Raw genomic sequence first — 18,603 nt, 5'->3', positions numbered from 1 at the left:
TAAGAATATTAGCAATTTGAATATTAATAGAGAGCAATAGTGAAAATGACGGAGGAGGGGATTGTAGATACAACTCATATTTAACCATGGAACAAGGGTAGAGAGTTAGATCCATACAGAGACCCAGTGACTGTCTCACGCCCTGTTGTAAATATGCATGGACACTACAACACCTGGTATTCCCAGGAGGTCTCCCATCCCAGTACTGGCCAGGCCCACATATGCTTAGCTTCCAAGATCGGGTGAGATTGGGCATATACACACTGGTGTGGTTGTAGGTCCCTTTTAACATATACAACTACCACCTCGTCTCTTACAAGAATGGAGCAATCTCGTAAGTCTCATTAAATCCTTGTGGGGCCATGGTATTCAACTCAAAGATCCAGAACATTTCTCTTCTTGAAAGTTTGTTCCCTAAATCACCCCCTCTCTCTCCTAATTTCACATGCTCTATTGCTTTAAAAGTAAGGTCCTCTGGATTGGAATCATGGTGAACAGAAAAATGCTTAGACACCGCATGTCCATCATCCTTGTTCTTAATATTTCCGACATGTTCTTGAATTCTCAACTTTAATGGTCTCTTAGTTTTCCCCACATACTTCAAGCCGCACTTGCAGTCTAAGAGGTATATGGTGGAGATGGTATTACAGTTCATGTAATTCCTGATTTTATATTCCTTTGAACCATCAAAGTTGTAAAATACTTTTCTTCGTGGGTGAATGAACTTACAAACATTGCAATGTCCACACTTGTAACAACCTAAACATTTGGGGAGGACTTCATTAGTTTTATATGTCCCACTCTTAATTATGCTTGGTGCTAAAATATCTTTCAAGTTCCTGTTTCTTGTAAATTATGTCAGGCCTTGAGGGGAGAACCTCTTTTAAGACTGGGTCCATGAGTAAAATATGCCAATGTTTCTGTAAAGAATTCCTTATTTTATTCTCATGTCCATTGTAGGTGGTCACGAAAGGCACACAATTTTTCCTTCCCAGATCTTTATTTTTATATTTTAACAATTCATCCCTTGCCAGGTCCTTGTTTTTTTCTGCCGACTGTGATAATAATTCAATTGGATAACCTTTGTTGATAAATTTCTCAGTATAAATCTTAATTTGTTCTTACTGAGAGTAAGGGATGTTGGTTTTCCATCTTTTCAAGTGTCCACTTTTAAAATGTAAATAACTATTAGTGTCAACTTCTTTAATGTAGTTATTTGTAATGATCTCCCCATTTTCATTTAGTAAAATCAAGTCTAAAAATTCCACCGATAAAATGCTAAAATGGGACGTGAACTTCAGATTAAAATTGTTATTTGCAATGTAAGTTAAAAAATCTTTAAAAACTTCCTCAGAACCTTCCCAGATAATTAAAATGTTGTCAATATATCTTTTGTACAGTACAATATTCTTATGAAATGGGTTATTTTTGTAAATATAATTGTCTTCCCAGCACCCCATAAAAATATTCGCAAAACTGGGGGCAAAAATAGTACCCAAGGCCGTGCCACATATTTGTTGATAAAAGACATCCAAAAATTTGAAATAATTATGAGTGAGAATAAAAAGCATTAGGTCACATAGAAACTCTCGATGGAGGGGACTAATGGATTCGTCCTCTTCTAGGACTTTCCTGCATGCATTAATTCCTTTGTTATGCTCAATGCATGTATACAAAGCCTGTACATCTATCGTGACCCAGGAAAATGTTGGTTGCCATTTAATCCCCTTCAAACATTGTAAGACATTCATAGTATCTTTCAAATATGAGTCCAATAGGATAACATATTTCTGTAAAAATACGTCAACGTACTCGGAGAGATGGGAAGTAAGCGAGTCTATGCCAGCCACTATAGGGCGCCCAGGGGGTGAAGTCATCGATTTATGAATTTTGGGCAAAAAGTAAAATATAGGGGTAGTGGGGTTGGTCTGCATGAGAAACTGAAATTCGTCTTTAGTTACAACTCCATTACGAAGACCGCATAACAAAAGTGACCTCCTGGATGGAGTGAAATGAACAGTATTTCTGGAATTCTGGAATCTCGACCATTGTTTAATTCTATTGGTTTCATAGTCCTTAACTATGGACTAAGCTACCCTTTTCCAAAATGGCACTTGTAAATTCAAAAAAAACTACTAAGTCTTTTGCTTCCGCAGATGTATGGCTGTGCCTATTAAAGATCCTGACCACGTTAAGGGAAGAAAGTGCTGGACCTAGGCAGGATGCACTGACGTCATCTATGGACGGATGCTCGCTGAGATGGTGGACAATCGAGCCAGGGCGGAAGTCACATGGAGCGGATGGAAGCTGTGCACCCGCGATACTATTCCCGGACGCTTACTAGGAGAATGGACGCCGCGTGGAGCCTACAGTGAGGGCGGAAGTCGTGTACATCAAGCGGATGTTGACGTCATTGCCATGGGTCTCAATCTAGATCCGGAAGAGGGCGGATGTTGGTGCTAAGGGCGGAAATTCACCTCTATTGGACGGACGTAACCGCCAAGCTAAATGCTTATTTTTATATATTTTTAGCATTATCTGGACATTACTGGAATCCTTTTTCATTTTTTAAATAATGCATTAACACATAGGAGTGCTTTGGAATTTCCTTTTTGTTAAATCCCATCGTTAGACTGGATATGAGGTCATCAATTGACCTAAGGTGGATTAATCAGTTCTGTTTACACCTGGTACAAATATGGACATGTTTGCTAGCTATCATCCCTTGAAAAAGTCCCATTGGATGAAACGCGTTGGGTGGCTGCACTCTTGCCTTTGAGTTACCAAGATAAGCACTTTTATCTACTGCTGTTTTTAGAACCTAATTCTCTGTTTATTTGATATTAGTATATATTATTGGGCCTGTGCAATATATACTATTGTCTATCTGCACTTTATTCAATTATTATGGTGCTGAGACTTGTTGACCTGTATTTTTAATATAGCTTATGATTAATTAGTTTCATCTTTCCTCCTTTATATTATACCAACTAGCTTGACACTTTTAAAGGATCAATTCGTATTTTTTATCATTCTGTGCACTTTATTTGTTTATTTATATTATGTCCTTATGAATTTTGAATAAATTGTTTTTATTTTATATATTTATTGCACTGTGCACTTTAGAGATGCCTGTCGCTGTATCTTTCACCGTTTCCATATTTCTGTTTGGGATTTATGCCCCTATCCATATCACTGATATCCAGCCGACACCTTTAGGTAGAGCGTCCTGTTGTATTCTTCACTATAGTAAAATATTCATAATTGTTTAAATTTTATTTCTTTATATACTGTTATTGGCTGGCGCCATAGCTATCACATTGGTTCATATACCCACCAGTAGATTTGCATTAACAGCAGACAGTATTTGCGTCCCCAGTAACTGTACTAAGGAGTAGGAGCAGTCAGCTAAATGTAAAGAAAGGACTGAACCCAGCTATTCATTTGCCTTCAGTTTAATAACTGCCTGGACCTGCAGCCAGATTCAGATAGTGACAGTAAGGCCCTTTTGTTAAAGTCTGTTACCTACACGCAGGACTACTCCATCCAGATTCCTAAGGATATAGTGAGAGTAATATTAGTCATTATGTAGTAAAGCTTTCTTCAGCTACTGTCCAAAGTTAACCCTACAGTGAGGTCATCTCTACAGCCATGCAACATTAGGATTACGCAATGTACACAGGGAGAGAAGCTGTAAGTGTTTCAACCATTGGCAACTAGTGTACTACCTTTGGAACACATTCCTACTACTGTTACAAATGTTGCAATAGTTGACCCACTTTGTTGCCATCACATAACAGTATTAAACTGGTCCTTACTAAATAGTGCAGACTTATTACAAAAAGGAACAGGAAACTGCAGTAACTGATATAACAGATTTGCATCACACAAACTCTTAATTGTATCCACACCTCTCTAAGGAGCATAGGATTACTTAGTCGACCCATGTGCACCACATATACAGAGGTAGCTGGCCAGCATTTGTGAACTAGAGTGACTTGATATCTTGAAGTGTACAGTAATTACTTAAGGTAGTTTGACAGTTATAGAATATTTTGTGAAATTGTATTGGTAACTGTTAATTGTGCTGCTTTAACCCATTTCATTTATAGACGAACAGCCATGGAGTTGACGCAGTTCCAGTGAAATAAAAAAACATCTGTTCACGTGTAATTTATCTACATTGCATTGTTGCTACTTGTAATGTGTTGAGGGGACTAATTTTGATTCCAAGTGTTTGCAAATGTCATTGTACAACTGTTAATAAAATTTCATTTGTTCGGTACCAATTGGTGTGCGATACTTCATAGCCATCTGGTTACGTTCATGCTAACAAACAAGAGAAGCAGCTACAGAAGTGTTCCTGAGAAAGGGAGATTCGAGTAAGTGGTTTGGTACTCTACACGACAGTACCAAACTGATCCACCAGATTGAGGGTGTTACACTATGAGGCAACCCAGGAGGCCTGGCGCCATATGAACTGAGTTAAGGATGCTTTGTGGCTTTCCAGGAACTGCCTCATCCTGAAAAGGGAGAAGATGTTGATCCAGGACTACCGCAGGCTGATTCACAGCCTGAAAAGAGACGATTCCATCATGGACAGTACTCAGGAAAAAGAGGATTAAACTCCACTTCTTCTCCAATATATGTGTCTGTCCTCCAAAAAAGCTTTGGGCATGTGACTCCCTCCCTCACCCTTTTCCCCTAACACACCCATTGACCGGTAAGCAATCGGAAAGCCGACTGCCTAAATACCGGCAGCCGGCTTCCCGACTGTCTTATCCCAGCAAGGGTGAAATGCCGGGCGTCTAGATGTAGACGCCCGCATTTCCCCGATGCCGGGAGACCGGCGCCCAGCATCACGATCGTAGTGATGCCAGGCACCACGAGCGGACAGCCGCGGGGGGGAAGGGTTAGGTTTAGGGCTCCGGGGGGGGGGACTTAGGGTTAGGCACCCCCCCGGGAGGGTTAGGGTTAGGCTAGGGGGAGGGAGGGTTAGGGTTAGGCACCCCTGGGGGGACTTATTGTTAGGCACCCCCCTGGGGGACTTAGGTTTAGGCAGCGGGGAAGGGGGTGGTTAGGGTTAGGCACTTAGAGGGGGCATTAGGGTTAGGCACTTGGGGAGAAGTTAGGGTTAGGCACCCCTAAGGAGGGTTAGGGTTAGGGGGGTTAGGTTAGTCTATACTTACCTATACACGATCGGGATTTCCAGCGCTGTTGGGCTTCCGCTGCTTTGAACTCTGCTCCTGTCGGGCTGCCGCTGACGGGAATCGAACTGCCGGCCATGCGGCCGGCGGTATTTCATACCCATTCCCTTTGACCTTGTTGACTGTTATACAGTTTATGTAATGAGTGAATAGTGCAGTACATGATATATAGTGTAGGATATCTTATGCCATATGTCTAGTATTGCCCTATAATGTATGAATGATTCATATTTAGGAATGTATTGTGTTTTTGGTTGTGACACAGTACACTTGAATGAAAAGTCTTATGTGTGTTTTGTATGTAAATGTAAATAAAGACTGCTTTTTTCAGTCAAAAAAATATCGCCGGCAATTTGGCCCACTAATCCGTCTGATATATTATATTACCAGCTTGGAGGGTAATAACGGAAATTGCCGGCAGTGCTTAGAGGTGTGTAGGGGTTTTACCCTTAAATCACATTGCAGGGAAACCGCTATCAGTAATGTTAAAAAAAACAGATCTCTCTCCTTCAATAATGGGTCACGTGCTCATCATCATCCACAGTCCTCTAGGGGAGGGGGATGCCCTGCCCAATGCACTGGGCTATTTCCAGGTACCCCTTATCAGAGGGTGTAATAATTCCCATGTTGTGTATGTAAAGGTGAATCCAGCCACAGCCTATAATGAACAGAATACCAACATACAGTGATAGATTGAAAAAGGTGACAACCAGTAGATGTCACATCAGATTAATTTCTTTGCAAGGTTTTATACCTGTTGGAGAGATAATCCTTCAGGTAATAAGGGAGGGGACAAGTCACTATTTGCATTCACCATTATACAGATCATCACCTGAGGGGAGGAGAGAGGAGTAAGATGCCCTATAAATGCCCAGGGCTGAGGCTGTTACAGGTACAGAGGCTACAGGACGTCTCCCATGTAAGTATCTTCTTATCTCTCCTAAACATACACAATAGTTAGATAGTGCTGATGTCTGATCACAAAACCTTAGTCCAGCGCAGGGTGATGAGCAGTGAATGTAGTGTGAGGCTGGGCCTGTCCTCTATAATACTCATTATCCATTCTCAGGACAGTTACTGGGGTGTTACCAGTATATATCAGCCATTGCTAGAAGGGGAGTACCGCCATTCTCTGCAGAGATAAAGGGAGCGCTGTTCTTACATAGTACTCATAGCTGATGGGAACCGTTCCTCGGATCTATAACTCTTTCTATAAAAGTCATTTCAGTCTCTCACCCTCCGATTATAAAGTATATTTCCATGTTCTACAACTATCTTTTAGGGCCATATTCAATTTGGAGCGAAAAGCCGTTTTTGGCGAATATTTTTCGCCGATGATGTCATTTTCGCCGTTTTCACTTTTCCCCGTATTCAATTTCAAAGACTTTTCGCAGGTGGGAAAAGTCTTTGCAAAAATCCAGGGAAAAGTTTTCACCATAGAATAGGTGGCGAAAAAAAGTGCAGAATTGGGGTTTTAGGGTACAAACTAAAAAAAAACAACCTGCACCTCTTGGACTGTCCCCCAAAGGTATTCTGTGTAAGAAAAAAATTAAAAGTTCCACAGGACACCCCCAAAAATGTACTTTCGTTTTGGGGGCAAAAAAAAAAAAAAAAAGTTGGGGGACAAACTTTTAAACTAGCGAAATAGACTGTGGGAGGGTCCCCAAGTGTGCCCCAGGTGTTTTTTTGATTGTGGTTGGTCGCGGCAGGTGGATTTTTAACAAATTTTAAAAGTTCACTTTAGGGAATTAAAAATGTGCTTGCACCCCTTTTCATGTACCCCAAATTTGATGGGACTAGTTATTCTTCACCACTTTGTCAAAGACGCATAAAAGAACCTATTGAGACAGTTTAAATACCCCAAATACCTTTAGCAGGGCTATTCGGGGGTACCCATAGTGATCCCCCATGTCAGTGCATATTTTGGGGGGTGACAGGCTGATTTCCCCAAAAATGACCGGACTTTTCGCTAATTACCTTTTCGCCGGGTCCCGTTTTCACCTATTTGAAATTGAATACGGGGATACACGGGCAGGCGCCAGATAGTTTTTCGCCCAGAAAAGCAATGGCCCTTTCACCGCGGCGCTGGGGACACCAAGAAGGCACAGGTAAGTAGGCAGGCTGTAGCTCAGGAATGCCGGCTGCAGAGGCCCGTAGGGACTATCGAGCAGAACCCAGACCACCCATGACGAAGGTAGGTAAAAGAAGGCTATAAAGTGGGGTGAGGGGGAGAAATGAATGAAATATATAAGGAGAGGGGGTGAGTGGGAGAGAATCTGAAACATATGGGGAGGGGCTGAACAGTTGGTTGGAGGGGGAAGGGGCCATATTTTATATATATATATATACTGAACTACATTGGCTCACAGGAACATATGCCCAGGTGCCCTCCACACTCCACACAACAAACTGGTGAATATATAGACCAGGAGCGTCGGCTCTCTTAGGACTTATACAGATCAATAAATCACAGTATTAGTGGCTCCTTCGCTCTGATAGTTTTCCTCCAAAGCTTTATCCTTGTTAGAGCAAAGGAGCCACTTATAGCGTGATTTATAGATGTGAATAAGTCATAAGAGTGACGCCTGTCCTGGTATATATATATATATTGTGTAATGTGATCTGTTAGTGCGCTGATCATATAATAGATCCACAATAGTATATATAAACGAAAGTCAAGTCAGTTCCTCTAGATGGAAGAATTTCAACTGAAATCATTGGCAATGTACGCGTTTCGTCACTAGGACTTCATCAGAGGGCTGGCTTGGCTGTCTTTACTTTTTTTTCTTTATACTCGGCAGTATTTAAATAGTAACCGTTCCTTTGTTACAACTTTAATTCTTTATAACTATTTTAGTTTATAATTGTTTGTGTATATATAGAACTGCACTAATTGTATGTATCCGATGTAAAACACACAGTTTTTATGTGAATCTGTTGATGTAAAAATGTGTGTGTGTAAATTGTTTTGTTTTAAGACTGCATATAACATGCCATCGATCAGACTTAAGATTAAGCCTGTTTCATATGATCAGCTAATTAGGTAACAGCTAGCTAGATCATCTGTCTAGCGCTAATAAAAGTTGTAACAAGGAAATGGTTACTATTGGATACTGCCAAGTATAAAGAAAACATGTAAAGACAGCCAAGCCAGCCCTCTGATGAAGTCCTAGTGACGAAACGCGTAGGGACGTGGCTTGGCGTGGACACGAGGACCTTTGGATTTGCTGTAGCCGGAGGCATTCTTGTTTCATGCTGTCACACCTGCGGTGGATGAACCGCTTATATTGGTAGGAGCGCACTTTGTGGTCAGATGTATATGTTTAAAGAAAATCTTTAATATCTTTTAATGCACCATGTGGCGCCCCCTTTATTTGCTTCATTTATAAAATATATATATATAAGACAGGATTAATCACCCTGCGGTTGCCAGGTGGGTGGGAGAGGGAGTATCCCACCCCCTCCACAGACACCGCCCCTCAACAGACCCGCCCCCGTTATGACTGCTACCAGGGTGGGGGAGCCCTGTCTATTTTTTTTTAGTCTCGGGCCCCACAGTGTCTCATGGCAGCCCTGCTGCTAGTGACTGTTATTCCATGAATGTGCTTATAGAACTACAAGTAGCAGCATGCACTGGATTATTTGTAGTGCCACAAATGTTGGCCCCTTTCGGATAAGAAACACCTATTAGCAGGGCAATTTTTCTGGAAAAATAGGTTCAGGAACTGTGGGTGGAGCTATAGAAAATCTATGATATATATATATATATATATATATATATATATATTGATATATACAGTATATACAGTTGTGCTCTTATATTAAGGCTACATCTAAAAAACTGCAATTCCCCCATGGAGAATTCCAGAGAGGGGGGCATGGTCTAAGGGGCTACACCTCAAATGCTATTGGAGGTACCAAGCTGAAATTTGGCTCGGGCGGGTAGAACTGTTGCACGGTGCTGCATGCCAAATTTCAGGGCAAAAACATAAAAAATTAGGATTTGGGAGTAATCTAAAGCTCCAACTGTCACTTTTTCCTGACACTCTCAATTAGGAACCCTTTTCTGCTATTCTCTATATGGAGGCTCTTTGGGAAGGCATAACTCAGGGTAGGGGCCTAATTTAGACTTGGGGTTTGTTTTGTTAGGTAGTTATTGTGCCAGGGTACGTGCTTTTGGGGATCAGGCAAATTAGAAATTGAAAGTTTTTAAACTATTACCTCAAAAATACACCATTGAATAGATAGGAAATTTCAATTTGTTGCGCAGCCTCAGTAGGAGCCTCCAGCAGGTGTACTCACTGTGGCTTCACTTGGGTGCACAAAGATGGCCATCGTTTGCGGGCTTTAGCAGTGGTGGGCTCGGGGGAAGGAAGCTGGCAAGAGCTGCAGCGGGACCCATGGGAAAGGTGCGGGGGGGGTAGTGGGCGTTAGCTGCGGCTAGGAACCGGGGGATGATAGTGGGCCTTAGTAGCGGCGGTGCGGGCGGCAGTGCGGGCGGCGGTGGGGCAGGCATTAGGACCCGGGGGATGTGCAGCAAAATAAAAAACTTTAAAAAATTGTATCTTTTTTTATTTTAATATTTCTTTTGCAGGGGTACTATAGGTACCAGCAGGCCCTTAATACCCCGCCTGCTGGTACTTGTGGTTCTCCAAGTGCCAGTATGCGGGGATGCCTGCTAGGACATGTAGTACTACTGCAAAAGACAATATTTATATTATTTTCATTTGCACCACACAACACAATCAACCCAGCACCCACCAAACAGGGGTGCTGGGGATAGCCCCGGGCTATCAGCCTGGGCCTGGGGTGCCCTGGAGAGGGGGATCCCTTAATGGGGGGGTCCCCAGCTCTCCAGGCATCCCCAGCCTGGGCTGACTAGTGGTCAGGGGTGATGCTTCAGCTCGGGGGCCAGGTGAAAGGACTCCCCTGGCTGTGGCATCGCCACCCCCCCACTAGAAAGAGTCCAGTGCTGGTTCTGGAAAATACAGGGGGAGCCTATGCATTTTTAGCCCTGCATTTCCAGAACCAGGGCCGGCTCAGAGCCCAGTGCTGGTTGCGCTGAATACGGGGGACCCCTACGTCATTTGTCCCTCGGATTTTGGCAACCGGGGCTGGTTCTGACTAGCCCCGGTGTTGGTTGTGCTTGAGTACAGGGGATCCCTACGTCATTTTCCCCCTGTATTTAAACACAACCAGAATTGGCTGTTAAAAGCCTGGTGCTGGTTGTATTTTGGGGGGGGGGCACCTTTTTTTATTTTACACATTCAATTTTTAACATAGATGCGTAGATGCATTCGTGCATCTGTGACTTGTTGATTTTATTTTCTCAGGTGCATGCGCACTACCAGTGAGCCCTCTGTCGCCCACTGATGCCCCCTTTTGCACTGCACCGCTACCACTGCTCTGCAGCAGCGCTGCTACCGGTACCCTGTATGCCTACAGCCGTCTCGCACTCTGCACCTCCCAAACCACCTCCTGTGTGCTGTCCCCTCTTCCACCTGCGCTAGTGTACCATTTTGTTGCCCTTTTCCCCTGCAGGTGGCCCCGTTTGCTCATCCAAACCCTGATAGTTAATACATTTTTAAAAAGCTATGAAATTCCATAGACAAAAAACCTTACGGTTTCATATGTCCCATTAAGGCTGCTTAGACATGATCTGAAAATTCACAAAACCTATTGAATTTCTGCCACTCAAACTCCAAAAACCAATGAAATTAGGATCGTTAAGGCTAACGCCTTAATGCTTGTGTTCCTTGTGTAATACAGATATGGTATGCCATCACACCATGTGGTTAACTGCAGATTCAGCACTGCTGTCACTCACAAAATGGTGGAGCTGCTACTTCACAGAATTGTGTGCTCATTGGAATACACACATGCAGTCTATGCAACTGAGGTCTGAGCAGTTATGTGGCTCCCACATCCCACTCAATGCCCACAATCTTCCCATTCAGTCACTACAATAATCCCACTGGGTTCCAACATCCTTCTAACTCAATACATATTTCTCATGTATTATACACATTCAGCTTCCTAATTGCTCCCTGGTTACCATTACCTTACAACTATGGGCCGTATTCAATTAGCGGCGAAAATCAATTTTTTGCAAAAACATGTTGCCGGTGACAACATTTCGCCGGCGGAAACTTATCCCCGTATTCAATTGTTGCGACTTTTCGCAGGTATGAAAATGTAATCCAATGTACCCGGCGGAAAAGTTTCGCCAATGAATAGGTGGCGGAAAAAAGTGCAGAATTGTGGTTTTGGGGTGTAAAGGTGGGGAAACCACCCTGCACTCTTAGGACGGAATGGGTACTTGCAGCCGGCAGTTCGATTCCCGTCAGCGGCAGCCCGACAAGAGCAGAGTGCGACGCAGCGGAAGCCCGACAGCGCTGGAAATCCCGATCGTGGATAGGTAAGTATCCACTAACCTAACCTAACCCCCCTAACCCTAACCCTCCTTAGGGGTGCCTAACCCTAACTTCCCCCCCAAGTGCCTAACCCTAATCCCCCCTCTAAGTGCCTAACCCTAACCACCCCTTTGCCCGCTACCTAAACCTAAGTCCCCCGGGGGTGTGCCTAACCCTAAGTCCCCCCCGAGGGTGCCTAACCCTAACCCTCCCTTCCCCTAGCCTAACCCTAACCCTCATTCCTCATCCTACCCCATCATTCCTCATCCTGTCCTATCAATCCTCATCCTATCCCATCATTCCTCATCCTATCCTATCATTCCTCATCATGTCCTATCATTCCCCATCCTCTCCTATCATTCCTCATCCTACCCTATCATTCCTCATCCTATCCTATCATTCCTCATCCTATTCTATCATTCCTCATCCTATCCCATCATTCCTCATCCTGTCCTATCATTCCTCATCCTATTCTATCATTCCTCATCCTACCCCATCATTCCTCATCCTGTCCTATCAATCCTCATCCTATCCCATCATTCCTCATCCTATCCTATCATTCCTAATCCTACCCTATCATTCCTCATCCTATCCTATCATTCTTCAACCTGTCCTATCATTCCTCATCCTCTCATATCATTCCTCATCCTGTCCTATCATTCCTCATCTTACCCTATCATTCTTCATCCTGTCCTATCATTCCTCATCCTATCCTATCATTCCTCATCCTGTCCCATCATTCCTCGTCCTACCCTATCATTCCTGATTCTTTCCTATCATTCCTCATCCTCCCCTATCATTCCTCATCTTACCCTATCATTCCTCATCCTGTCCTATAATTCCTCATCCTATCCTATCATTCCTCATACGATCCTATCATTCTTCATCCTGTCCTACCATTTCTCATCCTATCCTACCATTTATCATCCTGTCCTATCATTCTTCATCCTATCCTATCATTCCTCAACCTATCCTATCATTCCTCATCCCACCCTATCATTCCTCATCCCACCCTATCATTCCTCATCCTATCCTATCATTCCTCATCCTATTAATCCCCATCCTGTTCTATTATTCCTCATCATGTCCTATCATTCCTCATCCTACCCTATTTTTCCTCATCCTATCCTATTATTTCTCATCCTGTCCTATCATTCCTCATCATATCCTACCATTCCTCATCCTATCCTATAATTTCTCATCCTATCCTATCATTCCTAATCCTTTCCTATCATATCGTTCCTTATCCTATCATTCCTCATCCTATCCTATCATTCTTCATCCTATCCCATCATTCCTCATCCTATCCTATCATTCCTAATCCTACCCTATCATTCCTCATCCTATCCAATCATTCTTCATCCTGTCCTATCATTCTTCATCCTATCCTATCATTCCTCATCCTATCATTCCTCATTCTATGATATAATTCCTCATCCTATCCTATCATTCCTCATCCTATCCTATCATTCCTCATGCTTTCCTATCATTCCTCATCCTATCCTCCTATCATTCCTCATCCTATAATATCATTCCTCATTTTATGATATCATTCCTCATCCTATCCTATCATTACTCATCCTACCCTATCATTTCTTATCCTACCCTATCATTTCTTATCCTACCCTATCATTTCTCATCTTACCCTATCTTTCCTCATCCTATCCTATTATTCCTCATCCTGTCCTATCATTCCTCATCCTATCCCATCATTCCTCATCCTACCCTATTTTTCCTCATCCTATCCTATCATTCCTCATCCTACCCTATTTTTCCTCATCCTATCCTATCATTCCTCATCCTATCCTATCATTCCTCATCCTATTATTCCCCATCCTGTCCTATTATTTCTCATCTTATTCTATCATTCCTCATCCTGTCCTATCATTCCTCATCCTATCCTATCATTCCTAATGCTTTCCTATCATATCATTCCTCATCCTATCATTCCTAATCCTGTCCTATCATTTCTCATCTTATCCTATCATTCCTCATCCTGTCCTATCATTCCTCATCCTGTCCTATCATTCCTCATCCTATCCTATCAATCCTAATACTTTCCTATCATTCCTCATCCTATCCTATCATTCCTCATCCTATCATTCCCCATCCTGTCCTATTATTTCTCATCTTATTCTATCCTTCCACATCCTGTCCTGTCACTCCTCATCCTATCCTATCATTCATCATCCCATCATTCCTCATCCTGTCCTATCATTCCTCATCCTATCCTATCATTCCTCATCCTGTCCTACCATTTCTCATCCTATCCTACCATTTATCATCATGTCCTATCATTCTTCATCCTATCCTATCATTCCTCAACCTATCCTATCATTCCTCATCCCACCCTATCATTCCTCATCCCACCCTATCATTCCTCATCCTATCCTATCATTCCCCATCCTATTAATCCCCTTCCTGTTCTATTATTCCTCATCATGTCCTATCATTCCTCATCCTACCCTATTTTTGCTCATCCTATCCTATTATTTCTCATCCTGTCCTATCATTCCTCATCATATCCTATCATTCCTCATCCTATCCTATAATTTCTCATCCTATCCTATCATTCCTAAACCTTTCCTATCATATCGTTCCTTATCCTATCATTCCTCATCCTATCCTATAATTCTTCATCCTATCCCATCATTCCTCATCCTATCCTATCATTCCTAATCCTACCCTATCATTCCTCATCCTATCCAATCATTCTTCATCCTGTCCTATCATTCTTCATCCTATCCTATCATTCCTCATCCTATCCTATCATTCTTAATCCTTTCCTATCATTCCTCATCCTATTATTCCCCATCCTGTCCTATTATTTCTCATCCTATTCTATCATTCCTCATCCTGTCCTATCATTCCTCATCATATCCTATCATTCCTCATCCTATCCTATAATTTCTCATCCTATCCTATCATTCCTAATCCTTTCCTATCATATCGTTCCTTATCCTATCATTCCTCATCCTATCTTATCATTCTTCATCCTATCCCATCATTCCTCATCCTATCCTATCATTCCTAATCCTACCCTATCATTCATCATCCTATCCAATCATTCTTCATCCTGTCCTATCATTCTTCATCCTATCCTATCATTCCTCATCCTATCCTATCATTCCTCATTCTATGATATCATTCCTCATCCTATCCTATCATTCCTCATCCTATCCTATCATTCCTCATCCTTTCCTATCATTCCTCATCCTATCCTATCATTTCTCATCTTACCCTATCTTTCCTCATCCTATCCTATTATTCCACATCCTGTCCTATCATTCCTCATCCTATCCCATCATTCCTCATCCTACCCTATTTTTCCTCATCCTATCCTATCATTCCTCATCCTACCCTATTTTTCCTCATCCTATCCTATCATTCCTCATCCTATCCTATCATTCCTCATCCTATTATTCCCCATCCTGTCCTATTATTTCTCATCTTATTCTATCATTCCTCATCCTGTCCTATCATTCCTCATCCTATCCTATCATTCCTCATCCTATCCTATCATTCCTAATGCTTTCCTATCATATCATTCCTCATCCTATCATTCCTAATCCTGTCCTATCATTTCTCATCTTATCCTATCATTCCTCATCCTGTCCTATCATTCCTCATCCTGTCCTATCATTCCTCATCCTATCCTATCAATCCTAATACTTTCCTATCATTCCTCATCCTATCCTATCATTCCTCATCCTATCATTCCCCATCCTGTCCTATTATTTCTCATCTTATTCTATCCTTCCACATCCTGTCCTGTCACTCCTCATCCTATCCTATCATTCATCATCCCATCATTCCTCATCCTGTCCTATCATTCCTCATCCTATCCTATCATTCCTCATCCTGTCCTACCATTTCTCATCCTATCCTACCATTTATCATCCTGTCCTATCATTCTTCATCCTATCCTATCATTCTTCAACCTATCCTATCATTCCTCATCCCACCCTATCATTCCTCATCCCACCCTATCATTCCTCATCCTATCCTATCATTCCCCATCCTATTAATCCCCTTCCTGTTCTATTATTCCTCATCATGTCCTATCATTCCTCATCCTACCCTATTTTTGCTCATCCTATCCTATTATTTCTCATCCTGTCCTATCATTCCTCATCATATCCTATCATTCCTCATCCTATCCTATAATTTCTCATCCTATCCTATCATTCCTAAACCTTTCCTATCATATCGTTCCTTATCCTATCATTCCTCATCCTTTCCTATAATTCTTCATCCTATCCCATCATTCCTCATCCTATCCTATCATTCCTAATCCTACCCTAGCATTCCTCATCCTATCCAATCATTCTTCATCCTGTCCTATCATTCTTCATCCTATCCTATCATTCCTCATCCTATCCTATCATTCTTAATCCTTTCCTATCATTCCTCATCCTATTATTCCCCATCCTGTCCTATTATTTGTCATCCTATTCTATCATTCCTCATCCTGTCCTATCATTCCTCATCATATCCTATCATTCCTCATCCTATCCTATAATTTCTCATCCTATCCTATCATTCCTAATCCTTTCCTATCATATCGTTCCTTATCCTATCATTCCTCATCCTATCTTATCATTCTTCATCCTATCCCATCATTTCTCATCCTATCCTATCATTCCTAATCCTACCCTATCATTCCTCATCCTATCCAATCATTCTTCATCCTGTCCTATCATTCTTCATCCTATCCTATCATTCCTCATCCTATCCTATCATTCCTCATTCTATGATATCATTCCTCATCCTATCCTATCATTCCTCATCCTATCCTATCATTCCTCATCCTTTCCTATCATTCCTCATCCTATCCTATCATTTCTCATCTTACCCTATCTTTCCTCATCCAATCCTATTATTCCTCATCCTGTCCTATCATTCCTCATCCTATCCCATCATTCCTCATCCTACCCTATTTTTCCTCATCCTATCCTATCATTCCTCATCCTACCCTATTTTTCCTCATCCTATCCTATCATTCTTCATCCTACCCTATTTTTCCTCATCCTATCCTATCATTCCTCATCCTATCCTATCATTCCTCATCCTATTATTCCCCATCCTGTCCTATTATTTCTCATCCTATTCTATCATTCCTCATCCTGTCCTATCATTCCTCATCCTATCCTATCATTCCTAATGCTTTCCTATCATATCATTCCTCATCCTATCATTCCTAATCCTGTCCTATCATTTCTCATCTTATCCTATCATTCCTCATCCTGTCCTATCATTCCTCATCCTGTCCTATCATTCCTCATCCTATCGTATGAATCCTAATCCTTTCCTATCATTCCTCATCCTATCCTATCATTCCTCATCCTATCATTCCCCATCCTGTCCTATTATTTCTCATCTTATTCTATCCTTCCTCATCCTGTCCTGTCACTCCTCATCCTATCATTCCTCATCCTGTCCTATCATTCCTCATCCTATCCTATCATTCCTCATCCTGTCCTACCATTTCTCATCCTATCCTACCATTTATCATCCTGTCCTATCATTCTTCATCCTATCCTATCATTCCTCAACCTATCCTATCATTCCTCATCTCAACCTATCATTCCTCATCCCACCCAATCATTCCTCATCCTATCCTATCATTCCTCATCCTATTAATCCTCATCCTGTTCTATTATTCCTCATCATGTCCTAACATTCCTCATCCTACCCTATTTTTCCTCATCCTATCCTAATATTTCTCATCCTGTCCTATCATTCCTCATCATATCCTATCATTCCTCATCCTATCCTATAATTTCTCATCCTATCCTATCATTCCTAATCCTTTCCTATCATATCGTTCCTTATCCTATCATTCCTCATCCTATCCTATCATTCTTCATCCTATCCCATCATTCCTCATCCTATCCTATCATTCCTAATCCTACCCTATCATTCCTCATCCTATCCAGTCATTCTTCATCCTGTCCTATCATTCTTCATCCTATCCTATCTTTCCTCATCCTATCCTATCATTCTTAATCCTTTCCTATCATTCCTCATCCTATTATTCTCCATCCTGTCCTATTATTTCTCATCCTATGCTATCATTCCTCATCCTGTCCTATCATTCCTCATCATATATCATTCCTCATCCTATCCTATAATTTCTCATCCTATCCTATCATTCCTAATCCTTTCCTATCATATCGTTCCTTATCCTATCATTCCTCATCCTATCCTATCATTCTTCATCCTATCCCATCATTCCTCATCCTATCCTATCATTCCTAATCCTACCCTATCATTCCTCATCCTATCCAATCATTCTTCATCCTGTCCTATCATTCTTCATCCTATCCTATCATTCCTCATCCTATCCTATCATTCTTAATCCTTTCCTATCATTCCTCATCCTATTATTCCCCATCCTGTCCTATTATTTCTCATCCTATTCTATCATTCCTCATCCTGTCCTATCATTCCTCATCCTATCCTATAATTTCTCATCCTATCCTATCATTCCTAATCCTTTCCTATCATATCGTTCCTTACCCTATCATTCCTCATCCTATCCTATCATTCTTCATCCTATCCCATCATTCCTCATCCTATCCTATCATTCCTAATCCTACCCTATCATTCCTCATCCTATCCAATCATTCTTGATCCTGTCCTATCATTCTTCATCCTATCCTATCATTCCTCATCCTATCCTATCATTCCTCATTCTATGATATCATTCCTCATCCTATCCTATCATTCCTCATCCTATCCTATCATTCCTCATCCTTTCCTATCATTCCTCATCCTATCCTATCATTTCTCATCTTACCCTATCTTTCCTCATCCTATCCTATTATTCCTCATCCTGTCCTATCATTCCTCATCCTATCCCATCATTCCTCATCCTACCCTATTTTTCCTCATCCTATCCTATCATTCCTCATCCTGTCCTATCATTCCTCATCCTATTATTCCCCATCCTGTCCTATTATTTCTCATCCTATTCTATC

At 41.7% G+C, this 18,603-nt stretch overlaps 1 pseudogene; it reads right to left on the bottom strand.

Moving 5' to 3' along the window:
- Nucleotides 1–161: 161 nt before the first annotated feature.
- Nucleotides 162–280, bottom strand: LOC148511585 (5S ribosomal RNA; annotated as a pseudogene).
- Between the last annotated feature and the right edge of the window lie 18,323 nt (nt 281–18,603).

The sequence above is a fragment of the Taudactylus pleione genome, unplaced genomic scaffold (assembly GCF_031769625.1).
Source record: "Taudactylus pleione unplaced genomic scaffold, aTauple2 ptg000304l, whole genome shotgun sequence".
In the NCBI taxonomy this organism is placed as follows: Eukaryota; Metazoa; Chordata; class Amphibia; order Anura; family Myobatrachidae; genus Taudactylus; species Taudactylus pleione.
This window is presented reverse-complemented; position numbering and strand designations above follow the sequence as displayed.